Source organism: Acomys minous, assembly GCF_964271855.1.
Source record: "Acomys minous genome assembly, chromosome: 5".
Lineage (NCBI taxonomy): Eukaryota > Metazoa > Chordata > Mammalia > Rodentia > Muridae > Acomys > Acomys minous.
The window spans coordinates 34,487,276-34,501,325 of record NC_140494.1 but is presented as its reverse complement, the minus strand read 5'-3'; positions in this window follow the sequence as shown (position 1 = coordinate 34,501,325).

Genomic DNA, 14,050 nt, shown 5'->3' with positions numbered 1-14,050 from the left:
TCTGAGATTGGTAATTTGGGGAATAGTTATATTGCCTTGAATTGTTATGCTTCTTGTATTTTGTAATTGAGATTTGTGCAGCTGGTCTTGGGGGCAATCTTTCACTGGAATTATATTCTAGCAGAGATAATGTATAACAGGCTTGGGGGTCAGTTTCCTTGGCTGTCCTGACTTTTAGGGGACCAGACTTAATCCACAGCATTCCCCTAAGAGTTCTTTCTCAAAAAAAATCTCTAATCTCTATCAAAAGGTCCAGCCATTATGAAAATATAGTAATGGTCAAATACAAAACAATCACTCTTAAACCAAATCATTTTAGCAATCAAAGAAGCCCTGATGCTGATGTTCAGAAATACTATGAGTATGAATGAAACAGAAAAACAGAGGGTAAGATCCATAATTAGTGTTCAGTTGATAAGAGATAAATATCGATAGGTTGGGGAAGGTAAGCCAAAGGAAGGAAAGATGAGACATATTTTTGCTAGACATCAAGTCAAAGCTATCATAAAAAAAAAAGTCCAGTCTACATCTGAGAAGGCAAAAGCACAGAAACATCACAGATCTGGACAGGCTTAGGATAGAAAACAACAAAAGGAAACAAGAGGTGAGATAAAGGGTGAGATCACGTGGGGGTAGTGCTAGTCTACTAGATTGTCATGCAGTAGTTAGTATTGGGAGATACCTAGATGGGGTGGGTGATTTGAAGACAGCTTGGCCTATTTATTAATCTCCTGGTCCTATCTCAGGCCCGTGAAGCATGTTTTTTTTCCTAAATGCTCCTCATCTGCCCTGGGTTTCCCTCTGGGAGACTGGATTATAGATGTTGGTTCAGTCCATGGGGATTGCTTTACAACTAGAGCCTCGGCTCAACCCTTCAGGAGCTGGGGTTGTGAATGCTCCCCCACCCTGGTGGTATCCCCTCCCAATGCGTGGCTCACTTCCTGGAGTGTGCACTTAGGTTCTAGCTGTGGCCAGGCTTCTCTCTTGCTGAATGCTGGGTGGATTAAGCAGTCTGATGGCCAGATTTCTGGTGAGTCTGTTTCACAGCCGGTCCTGGGATGCCCAAACAGAAACTTAGTTGAGGAGCTTTTGGAAACGCTGTCCTCAGCTTTTCTAGTCAAGTGTTGAGAAGAGAGGGTTTTTCTTGAATATCCCCTCCCCCTTTCTGCAATCCCATGCATACTCCTTGTCTTGCTCACTACTCTTTCTATACTCTAAAAAGGATTTTCTGAGCTTCTCTGTCGGAAGCTGTGACTCCTCCATCTGAGGTTGGTGCTCCCTTTCATTGGGAGTGTGGTGCTCTTCACACCAAGCCAATCTCTCTGACCTGGCCTCTGGTCTTCGTCTCCTGGTTGGCCAGGATTTCTGTTTCACTGTTATTAAAGTTCTCAGTTCTTCTCATAGTTGTTGTCTGTCTTCAGGTCATTCCTTGGAAGACTGTGATGGGCCAGGCTTAGGTGTTGTCCACAAAGGTTCTGCCTCCTGCGTAATTTTTAACATTTATTTATTTTTAATTTATTACCTTGTCTCCTCCTAGTTACACCCACCTTCCCTCTCCTCCACTCCCCTACCCCCCCTCGAGTGCTCAGAAAGGCACAGCCCTTCTCTGCTACCATCTGACCCCAGCCTATCAAGTCTTATCTGGACTCTGCATCCTCTTCCTCTGTGGTCTCTCAAGGCTGTCCCCGAGGAGGAAGTGATCAACAAGTGGGCAAGAGCACCTGTTCCTCTTATTATGCGACCCACAGGGAAACTGTGCTGCTTATTGACTACATCTGAGCAGGGGTCTACATCCTCTCCTTGGTTGGTGCATCAATCTCTGCAGGGCCCTCCTGGGCCCAGATTTGTTGGTTCTGTTGGTCTTTTTGTGGAGCTCCTGTTCCCTCCTGGTCCTTCTATCCCTCAACTCTTCTATAAGACTCCCTGCACTTAACCCTAAAGTTTGGCTCTGAGTGTCAGCATTTGCTTTAATTCCCTTTTGGGTGGATTCTTTCAGAGGTAGGCTTCTATCCTGTTCACTCTCTTCAACCACTTCCTGTGTTTATTCTATTTGCCCTTCTGGATGAGAATTAAGCATCCTCCCTTGGGTTCTCCTTATTATTTAACTTCTTCAGGTCTGTGTATTGTAGCATGGTTATCAACACCATTTTGTTCAGATTGGGCTGGTCTACTGTCACAGTGGCTTTTCCATGGCTCTGCATGCACCAAGCACATCTTCCCCCATAGCTGAAATTAGCACATACTCAGGACTGGAAACACATTAGACAAGTCAGAGAATTTGGAAACAGAGAGAAGTGTCTAGAGTATGAGCCCACCTCAATATACAATTTCTACAGATAAAAGGAACATCTGAGTGTTTGAAATATCTGAGTGCCACAGGGAGGAAAAAAAATGATGAAGAAGAGGCAATTGCATCATGTTTCTGCTAATGAAGCTATAGAGTGCCAAAGAAAAACCAAGTAAAGATCAGGAGCATGGCCAGTCAGTCAGTCACTAATGAGCCCTCTGAGCAAGAGGCTGAGGTCCCATCTCCAGGACCCAGGTAAACATTGGGTGTGATGTCACTTGCCTGGGGCCACAGTGCTGGTGGGAAAGTGGGGAAAGGTCAATCCTGAAGCTCAGTGTCCAGATAGCTTAACCATAGGTAGCCTGTAGGGTCAGTGCAAGACTCTGTCTCTACATAAACAAAAGAAGATGGTGGCAATAGAAGAAGCCATCCAACATTAATGCCTGGCCTGCACACATTATGATAATCAGCTTTGCCAAACTGGCAACAATAGGGAACTCTCCACTGGTAAGTAAGCCTCAATGAGCAACTATCTATTTTGGGTTGAACTGTGGCCATTGTCCCGGTCCGCAGGACATATCAAACCAGGGTTCACCTGAAAGAGGGGGTGTGAACTGGAAGAGACAGAGACACATGCGGTATGAGGCCAAGACAGACTGAGATCAAGGCCCACTTTATTAAAAAGTGAGTATGGTTTATATAGCAAAGACGCCATAAGCTCTATTACAATCTCACTTCCCCTAGCCCCCAGGCAAGAATACAATTCCCTGAATGGTTCCCTATAAGAACTTCTTTAATCCTCTGGGTAGTTCTCTGTAAGAACTTCCTTATTTCTTTTCAAAGGTAAACAATCCAAAGATAGCCTGAACACAAGACCTCCTTCAGCAAAGGTCAACAACTCTCAGGTCACAGCATGCAGCCTAAGCACAGGATTTCTAAAAAGGCTGAAGTTAGCATGGCTCCCCACAGGCCATGTCTGTGGAAAGCTGTCTTAACTCAACTGATGTGGAAAGAACCAGACCAGTATGGGCAGCACCATTCCCTAGTCAAAGGGTCTTGAATGAAGTTAAACACAGTCAAGCATGCACGCCTTTGTTTGGCTTTCCTCATACTGTAAATGTGATGTGATTAGCTATTTGATGCTATTTCATCAACTTCCCCATAATAATAAATACAGTGTAATTTGAAGTTGTCACTGAGATAAATAGCTCCCTTTTTCCTAAATTGTCATTTGTCAGATTATTTTAGCACAGCAACAGAAAGGAAACTAGAGCACACATAGAGAGAGACATACACACATGAATATATTCAACACACGCATACATACACATACCACATGAATATATACAACACAGAGACAGACACACACACACATGAATATATACAACACACAGACAGACAGACACACACATGAATATATTCAACACACACACAGACAGACACACCCACATGAATATATTCATCACACACACAAACACACCACATGAATATATATAAAACACATACAGACACACAGATGACTCACATGAATTTATACAACACATACATAGGCATACTACATGAATATATACAACACACATAGACACAGACACACGAGTCTATAACACACACACACACACACACACACACACACACACACACACAATGAGTAAGGCTGGTTTCCTGAGCAACCTGATACCACCTCACTGTTCTCAGAGGCTCTCCTGGTTAGCTTTGATTTACCTGAGATGCTGCTTAATTAGAATAGGACAGCCTGTTACCTGAGAGTCTGAAGTGAGCGACATGCCAAAGTTAATAAACCCAACTTCCAGTGACAGCAGGAGTTGGGGTTTTGTAGCTCTCTTAAGTGTCAGGCTGACCACAAAACCTCTAGAAAGCTGATTGTCAGAGATGAGGGTCTCTGATGAGACGTCTCCTCCCATGGTCCTGAGATTGTAACAAGAACCATAGGAGGCGTTTTTCTGCAGTCCTTACAGAAAACAGAAAGGAAGGGAGGCCATGGAGTTAATGCTATTGACATCCCCCAGTGAGCTCAGCACATGGGCAGAGGGCAGAGGGTCCTTAGGGATGAGGTCAAAGGAATGGGGTCAAAGGAATGGGGTCACAGGCCCACTTGGTGCTGCGGCTCAGAAGCCAAAATCCTGACATGCCCTACATTTGTTCCAACTCTGAAGCCAATTTCCACTTAGCTCAGTTGTCCAGGACAAATCATGCCTCTGGGTCTGTTAAAGGCAAGTCCACAGGACACATTGTGGATCCAGTGCAGAATGTCAAGCTGGTTAAGGAAGTCCCTGGGGAACAAATTATCAAAAAACATCTGATTCTTCAAGAACAAAAAAGTTCCCTGGAGGAGTACCACACAAACAAACAAAATACAATAAAAGTGTCATTTAAAACCAGAGTGAGGGAAGCTGGAGACATAACTCATAGCTAATATATTTTTCAACATGGGGACATGACCTCAGGCCCCAACCATCCACAGGAAAAGCCACACATGGAGGCCCAAGTGTGTAATCCCAGCACTAAAGAGGGAGAGAGGACAGCACCAATGTTGACCTCTATTCTCTAAATGCACTATACACAGATACACTTGTGTACACACAAGTGCGCGCTCTCTCTCTCTCTCTCTCTCTCTCTCTCTCTCTCTCTCTCTCTCTCTAACTCTCTCACTCAAACAGAAAAATAAAAACAAAAATGAACAGAATGACACTTAAAGTAACTTTTACTATGCAAAATTGAATCAACTTTGAAAACCAGGACTTCCAAGTTGACTTCAGGCTTCGGAGACATTCAGCAAGATAAGATTGTCATTTGATTAAAGCAAAACAAAACAACAACAACAGAAAATAAGCAGCACTCACGTCTTCTCTTAGTTGTAGCCGTTAGCGGACACCAACACTTGGGAAGGAAGGAAGTCCACTCTCTCCAGTGCGGTTCTAGCCTCCTTCGTGGCTCACAGGCAGATTTGATTGGCACTCTGGCAGTGCTGGGAGGGGCTGTTAAGAGCTGATTAGGTCATTAAGGGGGATTAGCACCCTTCTCAGGGGACTGGATTATCTGCTCCAAGTGCAAGTTGCTGAGCAGCAGGGCGCCCTGGGCCTCAGGCTTTCCATCTCCCATGTGTGCCCCCTTGCCAGCACCTCTCCACTACAGCAAGGCCCCCACTAGATACAGATGCCTGACTGCAGACTTCTCCAGAACCATGAGCCAAAACAAACATCTTTTATTTATAAGTGGCCGTGCCAGTAGTGTTCTGTTACAACTGCAGCAAATGTGCTGTGATACCATCTTGCCAGCCGACAGCGGACTGACCTCTGAACTGAACTTGAAAAATGGCAACTAAGCAATGTCTCAAAATCTGATTTTGTGTTTTTACAGTTATAGCAGTGCTCAGCTTTCTCTTTTTGTGTCTGTCTGTCTGTCTGTCTGTCTGTCTGTCTGTCTATCTGTCTATCTATCTATCTGTCTATCTGTCTGTCTTCTGTTCTGTGGATTCAGCCCAGTGGGGTATACATTCTAGGTAAGCTATCTAGCACCATTTTGAAACAAGGTCTTGTTAATTTTCCCAGGCTGGTTTTCTCTTCGCCTCACTCTATAGCCCAGCCAGGCCTTGATTTCCTCATCTTCCTGACTCCGCCACCCTAGTGGCTAGATTACAGGCCTGGCTACAGGTGTATTCTGTTGTTGCTGCTGGCTTGTTTGGTTTTAGAGACAGGATCCCTCTATTATGTACCACCTGATGTGGTTCATCGCTGTGTAGACTACACTGGCCTTGAACTAAGAGAGATCAACCTGCTTCTGCCCTACACTACCATCCAGTTTAGGTGTGTTCCTGATTAACCCTTTATAGAACCTGGGTCTATCAACTGTTACTGGAATAGCACTAAACATTTTTCCCTTCAAATATGATTCTGGTAATTAATATTTTAGTGAAGATTTACCCCTAGGAAGGCATTGGGAAGCTGCCATGTGACTGCCAGGTGACAGTGATCTGCTGGGCTCCTAGGCACTGCCTTCACTGTTTACCTTTGTAGTGTTTTGGATGCACCAGCCCTTAAATTCAAGATGGCTGACAGTGTCTGTTTACAGCATGAGTTTTCACTTCTGACTTCCCAGAAATTCCTAGCCTGATGGGGCAGCACATACCTATTATCCCAACACTGAGGATCGAGGGACAAGACAGACTGAGGTTGGAGACAGCATGACCTGTACAGGGAGAAACTGTCTCAATTGTTTTTAAAAGTGAATCATAAAGTTTTTCAGTTGAGTTGGTGAACTCTACAGTTCACCTCACCAATTTACCCATGCCAACAGTACTGCAGGTGGTGAGACCTTGGCCCTCAGGGAAGTAGCTTCAGTCCTTGATGCTCACTAGACACATAAGGCCACCAATGACCACTGTCCTGACATTGAGCCATGAATCAGCCTGGCTTCCAAGTCCCCACTCACATACACACACAGAGACCAACTCTTAGAAAGCTGGTGGCTGGCTGTGGCCTACATGCCTAAGGAACATCTTTGGGGGCTGATGAAAGTAGGATGGAGACTTGGGTATACTCCTCCCTGTGGCCTTGGTGCCAGGTCATCTGCAAAATCAAGGCCCAAGAGCAGGTCACACCCAGTAGCTCTGATTACATACTTGACATGTGCTATGGTAATTCTGGCTTCCTTGTTGATGAGGGAGCATACAACTCAACCATAGCTCCATTCCCCTCAAAGATGCAAACTGCTGTGCTCAGAATTAGGGTGTTCGCCAGCAATGCTCTACCCCAAGGGAAAGCCCCACAGTGTCACATGGTCTCATGGCCGGGGCCTGCGTCCTATGATGCTTCCAGGATTTGTCACTGTTTCTGTGCTTCTGATAGGCAGGACATTCCCACTTGAGAAAGAAGAGACTCCAGAGGCTAAGACCCTCAGACAGTCTCATCTCACCAGCTGGATGAGGGCTGCAACACGGGAAGGTTACAGGAGAGCAAGTCTGGCTCCCAGGTCATGGGGAGGCACAGTGGGCGAGGATGAGAGCTGTTCCCGTTTCTAGAGCAGGCATGGACAGCATGGGAGGCAGTGTAGCTGCAGAGGCATGGCGAACACTGCCCTTGTTGGGACTCCAAGCTGCAGGGACACCAGTCATCACAGAGGGTCTTCAAATGGCTGCTGGTACAAAGATGAAACAGTATCAGATGCAGAGGAGTGTGGAGTATAGTTGGCACGTCATTGGAATGACGCTGGCCATTCAGTGAGTGTTCTCAAAGAACAAGGGCCTCCAAGAGTTCCAAGAAGGCTGGGATACTAGGACCTATCCTTCTAGAAATTTCCAGACTGCCAGTGCAGAGCCCACATTGCTCCTTTACTTCTCAGTCACTTTCCAGTTATGCAATGCTCAGGCCACTTTGCCTTAGGGGTACACTGTTCCACCCAAGTGCAGAAAAGGAATGGTGATGGCACTGGCTCAGAAGTTCATCCTTGACCTAGGCCATGACCCATGACCTAGAATGTGACCTCTGATCCCACAGGATGGGCTCTAGCAAGCAACAAATCAGATAGATTAGGGGGAAAGCAGTGGCAGTAAGAACGTTAAGACTTTGCTGATGGTGCCCATTCCCTTCATCCCATTTCCTTGACTGGTCCTTGTAAATGAAGGAAGACAAAACTGTGTGGGGCAGGAAGAGGAAGACAGCTGTCTCCAGGCTGGAGTATGAGGTGACCCATGACCACTCCCCAGATGAAGCTGACTAAGAGAGAGCCCCCAAACTCCCTCCTACCCAAGCTTGAGTCTCACTATGTGTATCTAGCTCTTGTGGTAGACTCTGAGCAGAACCCTCAGCTTCAGCCTGCCCTTCTCATCTTTACCCTGCATGCGGCAACTATGGGGCTCTTTTTAGCTGACTCAAAAAATAAGAACATAAATAAGTTGTGGTGCTGAGAATGGGTCCAGCATCTCTGTCTTGTGTGTCCCTGCCTATGTTATTTGTTGTGCTGTCAATTTGGCCCTGGTCTCCTGCGGCAAGTTCCAACAACCTAGCTTTGGTAAACTGCTTTGGTGAGCTCCTTTAAGCTCTGATATCCTTAACCTTTAACTCACCTGGGTTTTCTCACAAATTGTTCAGAGATGCCTGTTAGGGACATTAGGGACTAAGAGTCCAGGGCAAGCTCCAGGGACCGGCAGCCGTGTTACGCTCGCCTGTGATGGCATCCAGCTGACAAGGCTGCAGAAACAGCACAATGGCCCCTTCAGCCGGACATCTAGGCAGCTGGCCAACAGCTTACATGGGGATTTGCTCTGCACTCGCAGGCGTCCTGGGATGGAGGAGGCAGAGTATGGAGGTATGACAGGAAAATGATGGATTAGAGGCCGTAAGTCTCATTTCACCCATGCCGTGAAAACATCATGCTATTGGGTTATAATAGCCATACAGCTCAAAGGGAAGGAAAAGACCTGTAGGCTCTCATAGATTTGCTCCATGTACCAAGAAAGGGGGGGGGGTGGAGAGAAAGAGCTTGAGAATGTTTCTAGGTGCATCCTGGGTTAACTTCTAGAGAGAAGTCTCTGAAATCAAGGAGAAGCCTGTTGAAGACTGGGTAAAGAGCTCATTCTGTCACAGATGAGCAGCTGAGTTCATCATATTGGTGCTGTGCATGGTCATGCCCTTTCCATGGTGGTCTGCCTTTCTTAGATTCACGCACCATGTACACCACGGTGCCAACACACTGTAGAAGGATATGGGCCAGGTATCACTGCTCTCTGGAGTGCCAGAGCAGTTGACAGGGCTGAAGATGTAGACACTCCCAGGGCATCTGTACTCTGAAGATGCCTGGCCACTGTGGCAAGGCTTATAGTGCATGTTGGTATGACAGTTAACAGGACCCAACAGGAGCTAGGATTCCAGGAGACAAATTTCTGAGCAAGTCGAAATTAGGGGAAGACCCACTCTCGCTGTGGAGGCCGTTTTCCAAGGGCTGAGCTCCCAAATGGAATAAAAAAGAAGAAAGCAAGCTTAACAGTAGGTTTCATCTCTGTTTCCTGGCTACAGATGTAAGGTGGCCAGCTTATATGCATTTCTGTCCTCCTCAAGCTGTGTGCTGAAATAAGTCCTTCTTCCCTTGAGTTGCTTCTGGCGGGTACTTTTGTCACAGCAGCAAGGAAAGGAACTCAGTGGGCTGACGTTCATGTGTGCCCAAGCACCACTCACAAATGGTCACCTTAGAGGTGGAGCCCACATGTCTGTCAAGGCATGAACAGAGAAACCGCTACTACTGCACATGTGCACAATGGAGTCTTTAGCCATGAGGAAGAAGAAGACTCTGTCATTTCAGGGAAGCGGCTGGAACTGGGGATCACTGTGCTGACTAAAATAAGCCAGACTCAAAACAAGTAGTACGTGTTTTCACTAATAAGGAGAACTTTGGTCAAAGTTTTAAACAGAAATTAAAGGACTAGTCAGACATTATGAAGAAGGGAACAATGCAGAGAACGGGGACAAGGGAAGGGGACACAGCAAATGTGATGAGCAAAACACACTGTGTGTATGAGTAAGGTCATGCCAACCCTGCCATCTTGTGTGACTAAGATGCACTAATAGCACAGAAGGAGAAATGAGAGAGTGTTGCCATTTCCCCTACTTCATTTATTACTTCACCAAACCATGGTTTGGTGCCAGGAGAAAAAAAAATGAGCCACGCCAAGGTGGGGTTCTGCCTTCATGCACTTTTCACCTGGTGACAAACATCTACCTGGCCTTGGCTGACTCTGAAAATCACTACTCTAGATGAGGCTGCAGTAGCCTAAAGGAGGATTTAGCGGAGAGGATCGCACTGGTTTGGACAGCCAGGAAGATAGGCCCAAAGAAGGAAAGGAGAGCAAGTGCTAAGGCAGTGGAGACGGCAAACTCAATGATGTTTTTGTAGACTCTGTTTGTTCATTTTCTTTTGTCCTGTTGGTCTTTTTTATTTTGACTCTTGTTTTCATGGTAAGTATTTTTTTCCTCTCTGTTTCTGATCTTTTTGCTTTGATTTTGTTTTTAAAGAGAAAGAGCATAAAGTTCAGTATGTGGGATCTGGAAGAAATTGAGGCAGGAGCAATCGAATACAATCAAAATATGTGAAAATGTTTCCAATTAAAAAGAACACCAGGGTACATATGAACATAAATGAATAGTAGTCAAGATGGAGGGTAGGGCGCCGAGAAGAATCATGACCAAGCACAGGGACAACAGAGAAGCAGAGCCAGTTATAGAGGAACTGGTGAGCCCCAGAACTCACCCTACGTGGGAAATGCCCTGAAATGTAGGAGCTTCACAAAATATCCCTGAGGAATGAGTTAGAAGGCTGTCCTTCTCTCAAGGAAGGACGGAGAGACAATGAGGAGAGGTTCCACAGGCACCAATGTGGCTCTGTACAGTGTGTGGACCAATGGGGGGGGGGCATCAGGCTGCTGCCAATCATCAAGACAAGACATGGCAGGCTCAGACTTGGTGGGATAAGGTGATATGTGTTCCTGGGAAGTAGATTTGGGCTCTTGGGGCTCACTCTGTGAGTACCCGCTGGTACACAAACGGATATGTCAAGATGCTGACGGGGTGCCTCTGCAAAGCATCACTTCCACCGAGGGTCTCTCTATAAGGCTGTTATTTCTTGTAGACATGGTTGGCAGCCACTATACAAAATTATCACAAACCGAACAGAAAACACCTCCCACTGTTTACCTCTGGAGGTCAGAGATAAAAGCATGCTATTTATGGCTGCCAGCAAGCCCTGCCCCTCAGCTACATCCTCATAAGCTCTGTCCTCTGGTTACCCAGCTCCTCTTTGTCATCTTGGCCAGTAACAAATCCCTCTAGCCTCCCCCTTAAGTATCAAAGCAATGAGGTCTAGGGCTCATTGCAGTAGCAACCCAAAGAAGCTAACTCAGCTCACCCCCATTTGTAGGTCACAGCCATATACATAGTGAGGGCTAGTCAGGGATGGTACAGGCCTAGTGGCACACAGAGGAGTCCTGGTCACACCTGTGCTCTGATCAAGGATGTGCAATCAGGACTTTGTGCTGGGAGTGACTGAAGAGACATAAAGAAGCTGGAATCAAACACGCATTCGTTGCCTGGGACTGCTGAAATCCCAGGCTGAGGATGAAACCTCAATTCAGGGAGTGAGCTGGCAAGGGGACCTGTCCAGGTCTCATTCCTTCTGACTGGGTGGAGCACCACAGTTCATATCTGCTGCAGCCATTCCCTCTACTGGAAAGAGACCTCCTTCTGGTCCTAGAACGAGTATGGGAAGGAGAGACACAGCTGGGTTCTTGACCTCTAGTAATTTCAGAGACTTAGGATTAGCTCATGTATCATGAGTAGAGGGAATGGTTCACACACCACAGCAGACTCTGTTGACAGAAGAAAGGGTAAGTGTCCCCATGGCGGGTCTCCTTTCCCCAATTATGTCTATAGAAAGGACACCCTCAAGAAGTAAGAGACTGTCTGTAAAGATGCTGAAGCCGCAGTAGACTCTCGCCTTCAAAGCAAACTGCCTCTTTGCCTGCTGTTCCTGAAGGTGATGGACAGGTGAAGTGAGGTCCTATTTCTCCCTAGACTAAGCTCTGGCTCCGGGGCTTCCTACCCAGATCCTGGTCTCATTGTGGACATCTGCAGTAAATCATGACAAAAAAAATAAAGGGATAGCATTGTCACCTAAGAGTTCTCACCACTAGCAGATTTACCTGATCACTGAGACGTTTGCATAGAGGGTGGCCTCATACCAAGGAGTGCCTTGGTCTGTCCTGACTAGTAATCCTGGAGCCACAAACATTGCCCAGTAGAGTGTCGATCAAGTGCCCAACTGCCCATGGAGGAACAAACAGAAGGCTGGAGCTGAGGCATGTCTGGGAGTAGATGCTAAGACAAGTAGCCAGGTATGGCCACAGGATGTAGCTGAGTGATAGGCCTCTGAGATATTTTGATCCAGGAGAGATGTGGTGGTTTGAATAAGAAGGACCCCCACCCCCATCCCCAACAGTCTCATGTATTTGATTGCATAGTCATCAGGGAGTGGCACTACTTGAGAAGGATTAGGAGGCGTGGTCTTGTTGGAGGAAGTGTGTCACTGTAGGTGTGGGCTTTGATGCTTCAAAAGCCCAAGCCAAGCCCAGTGTCTCTCTCTCCTCCTCCTGCCTGTGCAATGGGATGTAGAACTCTCCCACTACTTCTACAGCACCGTGTCTGGCTGCTCGCTGCCATGCTCCCTATCATGACAATAATGGATTGAATCTCTGAAGTTGCAAGCTAGCCCCAATAAATGTTTTCTTTATAAAAATTGCTGTGGTCGTGGTGCCTCTTCACAGCAATAGAACAGTGGTTATAAAAAGGGGCGAGAGCCAGCTGAGGCCCACACCCCGCCACACCCTCCTTCCCTGGTCTTTCTGGCTTTATCCCAGTGGTCCTCAGTGACTCAGGAGAGTCACAATGCACCCCCCGCCCTGTATCCAGGACTCCATAGGCCTTGCCCTGTGGTTCCCCTTAGGGTTATCAGGAAGACCCTCAGCTCCTCACCAGGAGTCTATAGAGTCCCCATCCTACATAACTTGCTTTAACTCTCAAGAAGATACAAGACTGATTTGCTAGAAGAAAATTCATTTTATTTTGTTGTGATTGGCTTTTTTTTTTCCAGGTTACTATTTTTAAACTTATCTCAATGGAACATTAGTTCATACGTCAGGAGATGAATTTCTCCTCATAGGAGGAATGTATGTTTCTGAAAGGAGGGCACAGAGATCTCACGTGCTGCTTACAGCACATAAGAAGGAAGCTCTCGAAACAGCCATTTATGGAATAGCGGCAAATGGCAATCACAATATTGGATTAAGGTGAAATTGAGGTAGTAGGATTGTAAAGACAAAGAGTTCGTTATCAAAGCCGTAATTATTTAGACCTGGATTCCACCACAAATCCACACTCTCATGCCGCAGCGTCTCTCTGTGGGTCTCGCCCCTCTGGTGGAGTCCAGCCAGTGCCATTTAGAGTTCTTTGTCTGGAAGCTGACAATCTCCCCTCATCAAAATCACACTCACAAACCCGAGACAATTAAACATCTCTCTGTACAAGTGTCTCAGAATGTCACGTACACACGCCTACGAAGGCCTGTCCTCTATGACCAAAGAGAGCAACCCGGTGTGAACCAGAGGAAGGGAACAGAATTGTTAAGCAACCCTTTGCATTTTAAGCAACATTTAATTAGAAACACACTTTAACCACCAAAATGATAAAAATCCAAGAGATTAAAATTTGAGTGTCAATTATCATAAAATTCATCATTGTAATTCTTATTAAAACTCACTGTTTAGATAGGTAATGATTTTATAATATGCCAATTTGCATAAGGAGCCCTGAGATGGCTTATTATTTCCATTCCACACAATTACAATGCCAGCCCCATACATCAGAGCTCTCAGCAATGTAAAACCACGGCGCTAATTAATAAGCCATTTACTGACTGCAGCTAGTTACTGTGGTCCTGCAGCTGACCTCCAGAAGACAAGCCATCTCTGAAGTGCCTATGTGTAACTACAAACATAATGGCGTGCCAGGAGGGAATCATTAAAAATAATTTACACAAGCCTTCATTTACAAGATCTTTTGATAGCACGCTTCCCCGGTGTTTAGATCCACAGTGCAGCCCCGACCATTTGGGAAGGGCCAAGCGGGGGAGTGAAGGAGGGTACCTAAGTGGTTAATTAAGAGCCATTCGGACGCCACAAGAGTCTCCTGAAAAATCCCTCTG